Genomic DNA, 7,277 nt, shown 5'->3' on the forward strand with positions numbered 1-7,277 from the left:
ATGAGAAATCCCGAAAAACCCATAAAAACCCACTATCCCAAGGTTCCCCGCCCGAAATATTTAATCGAGTATTTTAATCGACCGGCGGGTCCCCCCCAACCTGCACGATCCGTCGGAGGGCCCGCCAGCCGTCGATCTCCCGCCACCCATCATCCAACGGTGGGCGGTCATTTCTGTTCCCCGACCTGCCGACCTTTAGCGTCCGGGGAAAGCGGTTTTGCCGCCCCGTACAGGGACGCGTGGCAGGCAGTGGGGTTGTTCGGAGCCCCCCTCCCCGATACCGCCTTTGCCCAAAGGTGGTGCGGGGAACCCGCTTACCGCCATCCCTGTTACCACCCTCCCTCCTACGTCATAGGCACGTCATCCTGACGTCATCTCACCCATGCCCGCTCCCGCGTCCCGTGGCCCTCCACGCAGCTCTGCCACCGCATCTACCCGCCACCGTGTCCTGCCACCCTGGCCCACACCTCAGCGCCACGTCACCTCCGTACCCGGGCCCCGCCATGACGTCATGCTGACGTCATTGGCGGAAAAGCGCCAAATACATACTTTTTCCAAATTTAACGTTATAAACGACCAAATGAGCCGTTTTCGGTCATTTTCACGCGCAAAAGAAGTAGCCGTTGTCAACCAGCTGCCGCGAAATTTGTCTGCCAGCCATCAAATTCAACATTTCAACCGCTACAAGTCCAGAATTCGACGGCATTAAGCCTCCACAGCCCGGCCCGCAAGCTTTCAAGCTAGTTTTTCCAGGTATTTTGCCAGTTTTCCCACTTTTGCCCATGCATTCCAATTCTCTGTAAATTCACCATTAAAAGACTGGTAAAACTCCTGAATTCAGCTCTGCCTGTTACCTAAAGTAAGCCCAAGCAACCTGCACCACCCCTGAACTATAATTTGACATTGGAGCGGTCACTCCACGGGCTGAAACCATAAAATTGCCCCCGAGGTGCTCGGCATTGTTCCCTTTTGCCGAGTACAGGCCACCTGCATTCTTACCAAAAGAAACCTCACTATCTCTGCAACTTACCATTAGCAATTCACATCCCTGTGAATTTGCAGCAAACTACAAAAGCCAGCTTGCATTTTTCATTGAAAGGAGGACACCAGACTGTGTTTACAGTTGACCTGCTGCTGAAGTCTTTAAGGACTTGTCAAACCATTACCTCTACCTGTACAGATTTAGATTATATCATGGCAGCCTCTGCATCCTCATCCCTCAGTGTTGCTCCACTAAATCAAACAAATAAGGAGCTGGAGGCCTTGCCATTTATTGACAAGGATTGTCTCATTGAAGACTTTGAGGGAAACAGGGACTTCCTGCAGACATTCACTCAACTGAGGGAAGACTATAAAGATGGTCATGGTACACATGGGATATGGGAGTCAAACCTGCCCTATTACTGTCTCCCAGCTGTGAATGTTTTCCCTGAAATCATTCACCTATGTGCTGAACACTATGATGTGCAGCACAGAGCTGTCAATACTCCATCAGGGAGGATCCTTTTCTACATAAATGCTGAATCCATCAACAAGATGTTACAGTTTGATCAGACAGAGTTGCTGATCCCATTCTCCATGAGTTATTTGCTGGAAGCTGGTGACAAGATGACCAGTGAGGAGCTGCAAAAGGTCACCAGGACCTTCATGAGACCTGAGTGCCAGCCTACAGGGCCACCTCCTTATCTGAATGTACATTTCAATGATGTAGGCAGGCTGTTACTAGACATGATAGCCTATGTGTTGGGATACCAAAACAGTGAGCATGTGGATAAAGCCATGCTAGTGTTGCTGTCTGTTTACAGCCCACGCCAACCCCCTGCCCGAAAGTATAACTTTGCTAAGTTCATAGCCAATAAGATTCATGATCAGTTGAGCAAAGTGGACAGACAGGGGGTCTTCAGATACTCAGCTTACATCTACCACCTGTTCATGTTTCATCATTCTGAAGCCTTCCCATGCTACATCAGAAGGCTGGATCATAGAGGGGAGAGAAGATCTGTTATCTTCTGGACCGCTGTCTATCACAAAGTCACAAGTTCACCCTATACCTACTGTGAATTTGTTGACCAATTTGTATACCCAATCTCCTGCATGTTGATGAAGTCCCCTCCTCCCAGAATATCAAATGAGATCAAGAAAGCTCTGCAGCTCTCTAAGAAATATAAAATAGGTGACTGGTACCTATATGAACACCATACTGTATTCAGGATCTATGGATGTGAGCTCTGTCCATACAGGCTCCCCAAATATGTACCTATGAGGTTGTTTGCCTTGGAGTATTACAGGCAATTAATTCAGTCAGACCTCACCCATTTCCACAGCTCCAAGAAAAAGGCCCACCTTAATTTCAAAAATGAGTTGGGCCCCTTCATCATGAACAAGAAAGAAGGGTGGGAAGCTGCAGACCTGATCCTCAAGGATAAATATAAGCTCTCCTATAGTTTTCGATGGGTCCATTATGACCCTCAAGGTTTCATCACTGCTAGGAGAAATAAGTATAGGCTCCTAGGTGTTAAGCACTGCCACTACCCACACATAGAAAAATATGCCAACTTACAAGAATGGCAGCTGGACACTCTAGTTGAGAGCTTAACTGAAGAAGAAAGAATGCTTAAAAATATGAAAGAGCTTGAGAAGACTATTGACCTGGATTATGTGCAGCAGGTACCTTTCAGACCGCCTCACTCAGTGGGAGAAGGGACCTCGGTTACAAGGACTGCACCACAGGCACCTTCTACATCAGCAGCAGGGATAGACAAAGGCAAAGGCATAATGGGTGCAGAAGATGAAGCAGGAAAGGAAAAGTCAACCCCTCTAACAGAGCAGCAGACTGAGCAGCAAACAGAGCAGCAACAAGGACAAACTGTACTGCCACAAACTGGGCCTCCAACAACCCCCATAATGCAAACACCACCACCTCAAACTGAGCCATTGACTGCCCCAATTTTGCAGACCCCAGCACATGAAGAAAGGGGAATGAAAAGAGAAAGAGAAGAGTCCACTCCTCCCAGTGGATCCTCCCACCAGCCAGAAGCCAAAAGGCAAAGGGCAGACTCCCCAGAGGTGGAAGACATTACTGAAGATGTCTTGAACAGTACAGCAAGAGACAAGGAGGGCAGCCAGCACACAGGGACAAGCTCCTTTCAGCAGGAGCAAACTTTACAGCTTGGCTTGGAGGTGTCCTCTCCTTCACAACAAAGCAAGAAGCCCAAGAGCACCAAGGCTTCTTTCAAGCAAATAAAGGCTCAGAATGAGCTATTGAGGGCTGAGGTCTACAAACAGTTCATAGATGCTACACCAGCCCAGCAAGAGAGACTGATGTCTGTTTATGACATCAAGGAAGAAAAAATGATATTCAGTCATTTTAAGCCCAAAGGGCCGCAGCCTAAGACAGCTGCAGATTTCATAAAAACAAGGGTGGAGGTCCTAGCTAGAGATATACATCCCATGGACCAGATTGAACTCCACAAGCAGACTGGGGAGATGGTCTATGCCACCTTGGTTGAAAAGGCCACATTGGCCCATGAGCTGAAAGAGTCCCTAAAGAACACCAATACTCAGCTGGATTTTGAGAGAATGTCCTCTAAGGCCAAGGACAATAGAATAAAGTCTCTTGAGGAGATCATTGTTGACCTAGGACATGATCCTAGTGATCCAACAGGTGTGAAGGCCCTCCTAAAGAAGAAAGATGATGACCTCAATGCAATGAGGAAGAGATTGAAGCTGCAGCCCACGGAGCACCCTCAAACAGCCGAGCTTCAAAAGGAAAAACGGGCTGAGGACCAGCTAGACCTCTTATTACAGCAAGACCAGAGGATCCGGGAACTGGAGAAAGAGCTGGAAGGAATATTACAGGATAAACAGGGAGAATCTACTTCCCAAGCTCCTCCAACTACTTCCACGACAGCAGCAACATCAGGGGCAGCAGTGGCCCCCACAACAGAAGCAGCAGGCACAACAGCAGCCCAAGAGGCCAACCCAAGTATAGAGGAATTGACCAAGGCTGTCAAAGAGATGGAACTCCAGGCCAATGAAATAAAGAAAGCCAAAGAGAAATTGGCAGAACTGGATTCCAAATATGACAAGTCCAAGGTAACTGTGGCAGAGCAGGGCAGAGAAATAAAGGCCCTCAAGGACAAGATAAAGGCCTTAGAAAAAGAATTGAATCTGGAAACAGCTATGGCCGAAATAAAAAGGATCTTATGGGCCAAAATAGGCCAATCCATCACCCAACAATGGAAATCAATAAAAACAATACATCAGCAGATGGAATTGTTGGGCCAAGCACATACAGAAATCAATAAGGCCAAAACACTGCTGGGAAACAGACCAGAACAGGCCAACAGAATGATAGACTTCCTAAACAGGCAGGAACAGGAGGAACTGGCAGCCATAGGTATCCCCAACAGAACAGAAGCCGTTCTCACTGCCAAGAAAGTGCTCACTCTCAGGAATTATGTACAAGCTGTGGAGAGGAAGTGCAATGAGATCACAGCAGATGTGGAGGAATTCAGGGTCAAATTGGCAGAACTGCAAGCAAAAGGCCTGCCCAGCCTCCTAACTGGTGCAGGAAAATTGATCTCCCAAGATCAATTTGCCAACAGAATGGCAACATACATTGAGAATCAGATTACTGCATCTAGCAGTACATCTGAACAGACAGGGCCTCCCTCAGGACAGAGCTTATATGATAAACTGGGAGGCCTATTCTTTATTGAGAATGAAGTGAACCACCTTTTTGAGACTCCTCCTAATTTTTACAGGTATACAGAGGCCGATGAGACCTTAATAAAGATTAGGAGGCATCAGATGCCAAAGGAAGATTGGTGGCAAGCAATGCTTCAAATTCTGCCACGGTAGCTCCAGCTGTTTGGTCACTGCCAGCTCCAGGTCACTATCAGACAAACAGAAGGATAAAGTTAGCATTAAAAGCAGCTGAATGCTAACTCAGCATACAAACTATGACGGCTAGCCAAAAGATAAAGAGATGCGCAAATTTTGGCGGTGTACCCTTAGCCAACTCCAACAGCCACCAAGTCAGCAGTTTCTGACCATTTTCTGACAGCTAAGGGACTAAAAGTGATTACAGCATTTACTCTCTCAGCGGCTACACTCCAGCAGTTAGCTGAGCATTTATGGAACATTCACTCTCCATTCAGATATTTTCTTATGTAAATTTGTATATATACTCCCCTTAGTAACGCATAAGGGGTTGGTAATTTTTACTCTGAGGCATGTATACTCTGTACTTTCAGAAAAGTTTAATACAAAGAGCAATTTCAGCTCAGTGATTTCCTGGAACTCTGGTGTCTTGTTGATAATTTAAGTGCTGTTGCAGAATCCCTGTGTTGTCTGGTGGAATGATATGTTTTCTTTAAACTCTGTTCTGTTTCCCTATGTTATTTCATTTTCATGTTTTCATCATATCTAGCAATAAAGAAAAAGAATAGTTCAGGACATGTTTCTTAACACCCTGTGCTCAATCTTATATTGCTGTAAATGTTTTCTTCAGGATTAAAACAGACATGAATTCTTAAATGCTCATGTTACATTTAATTCCATGTTGTGAATGTTATCTAGAAATTCTTCAATGCTTCCAGGTAACAATTGCTTTCTTTTCATATCAGTTTATAGAAAGATCCTTAATTGCCTTTCTTATCCTGAACATATTACACACAAACTCAATTCCAAAGCATTGTTCCTCGGACAATTATCCTGCTCTGCAGCTTTCATTACTGTATCAACATAGCACACCAAACCAAAGGACCACTGACTCCATTGCCCAATGTTATATAAGATGCTGGTAAGAGCATACACGTTTTGACTGAACCTTTTCCAACCAAACAATTAAACCAAAATTGAACTTCACATCTAGCCTAAAATACTATCAGAACAGAGACAAATTATAAAGAGAGAGCCCTCTCTGATTACAGCTTGGCTAGAAGCTGTAATCCAAAGATTGGTTAGTGGTTACCCCGGCCGTATTCCCTTAGAGTCAAAGGGAACAACCTGGGTGTTAACAGGTAGCACCCAAAGAAGTCATGGATATAGGAGAAATGACCGCCAAGGAAGCTGCGTAGGGAATTGCGGAAGTGGAAGCCCTAGAGAGCACTAGAATAGTCATTGAGATCCCTAAATCACCGCACACGTCGACACCCAAGAAGGATAAGTAGGCCATGATACTGGTGCTTGTCTTGCCTAGAAATCCACTAAGGACCAAGCTTACAATGGAGGAAAAGGGGAAGGCCATCAATTTGGAGGCTGATGAGGATGAAGAGTTTGAAGAAATCGTGGTTGAGGAGGAGGATGTAGAGATGGAAGTTGAAACCCAGGGTGCGGACACTCTCACTAGGTTACCTGCAAACTTCGCTACTCCTATATTATATTGTGTTTGAAGGAGTGTACTTGGGATAGGTCCCCATTCTAAAATTTGAAGATTGGGACCTCACACACCACAACAAATTCCTGGACTTAGCAACCGTGCATCTAATTTTCTAGAAGAGAGATGGGTCGACTGGAATGATAGAGTTGGAGCTGCACAAATGGCTGATAGGTGTTGAGAAAGAAGGGGTACTAAACCTCCTCTTGGTGCCACATTACTACCGCGCCCCAGTGACCATTTTTGTCATTAGGAAGCTGCTCTTCTTTGTGCATGATTGGTGCTTGTGGCTGGAGGAACCCATCCCCATCACAAACCATTTGATTCATAGGATTAGATGCCTCCCTTGTGTAGGAGAGGACCCAACAAACATTTAAGAAGGAAAAAGTGATGATTTGGCCATCCCGAAGGACATGAAAAGGAAATTTAAGTTGGAGAAGAAGAAGCGAGGGTACCCCATCTCTAACATCAACAACCCTACAGTTGAGGTCGCGACTCAGATATTGGCAGGGAAGGTGATGCATAAGTGTCGCGCGGATGAGGTCCCCGTGCCAGTGGTTGCACTAGTAGTGTAGTGTGCAGAAGGGGTCTAGTTCAACTTGTCAAACTATCTATGTGGTGAGTTCCTTGAGAACTGTCGTGATGCACAAGAGCAGGGGAAAAATTTCATTATGCATGGCTCCTATTGTTGATAGTACTGGTGGCATGGGAGTTGCTTGAAGATAGCTAATTACTATCGATTTTACAGGACCTTCCAGAGGCATCGATGTACGCTTCGTTGTGGGAAACCAGGGATGCATAGAGGATAATGGAGAGCAAGATATTTTGGGTGCTCATGGAGATGAACATCATGATGGGGAATAATTGCAAGCCACAGTTATTGCCCATGGTCTAC

This window comes from Pinus tabuliformis, chromosome J (genome assembly GCF_031772625.1).
Source record: "Pinus tabuliformis cultivar Carrire ecotype Pingquan chromosome J, CPIR1, whole genome shotgun sequence".
NCBI lineage: Eukaryota > Viridiplantae > Streptophyta > Pinopsida > Pinales > Pinaceae > Pinus > Pinus tabuliformis.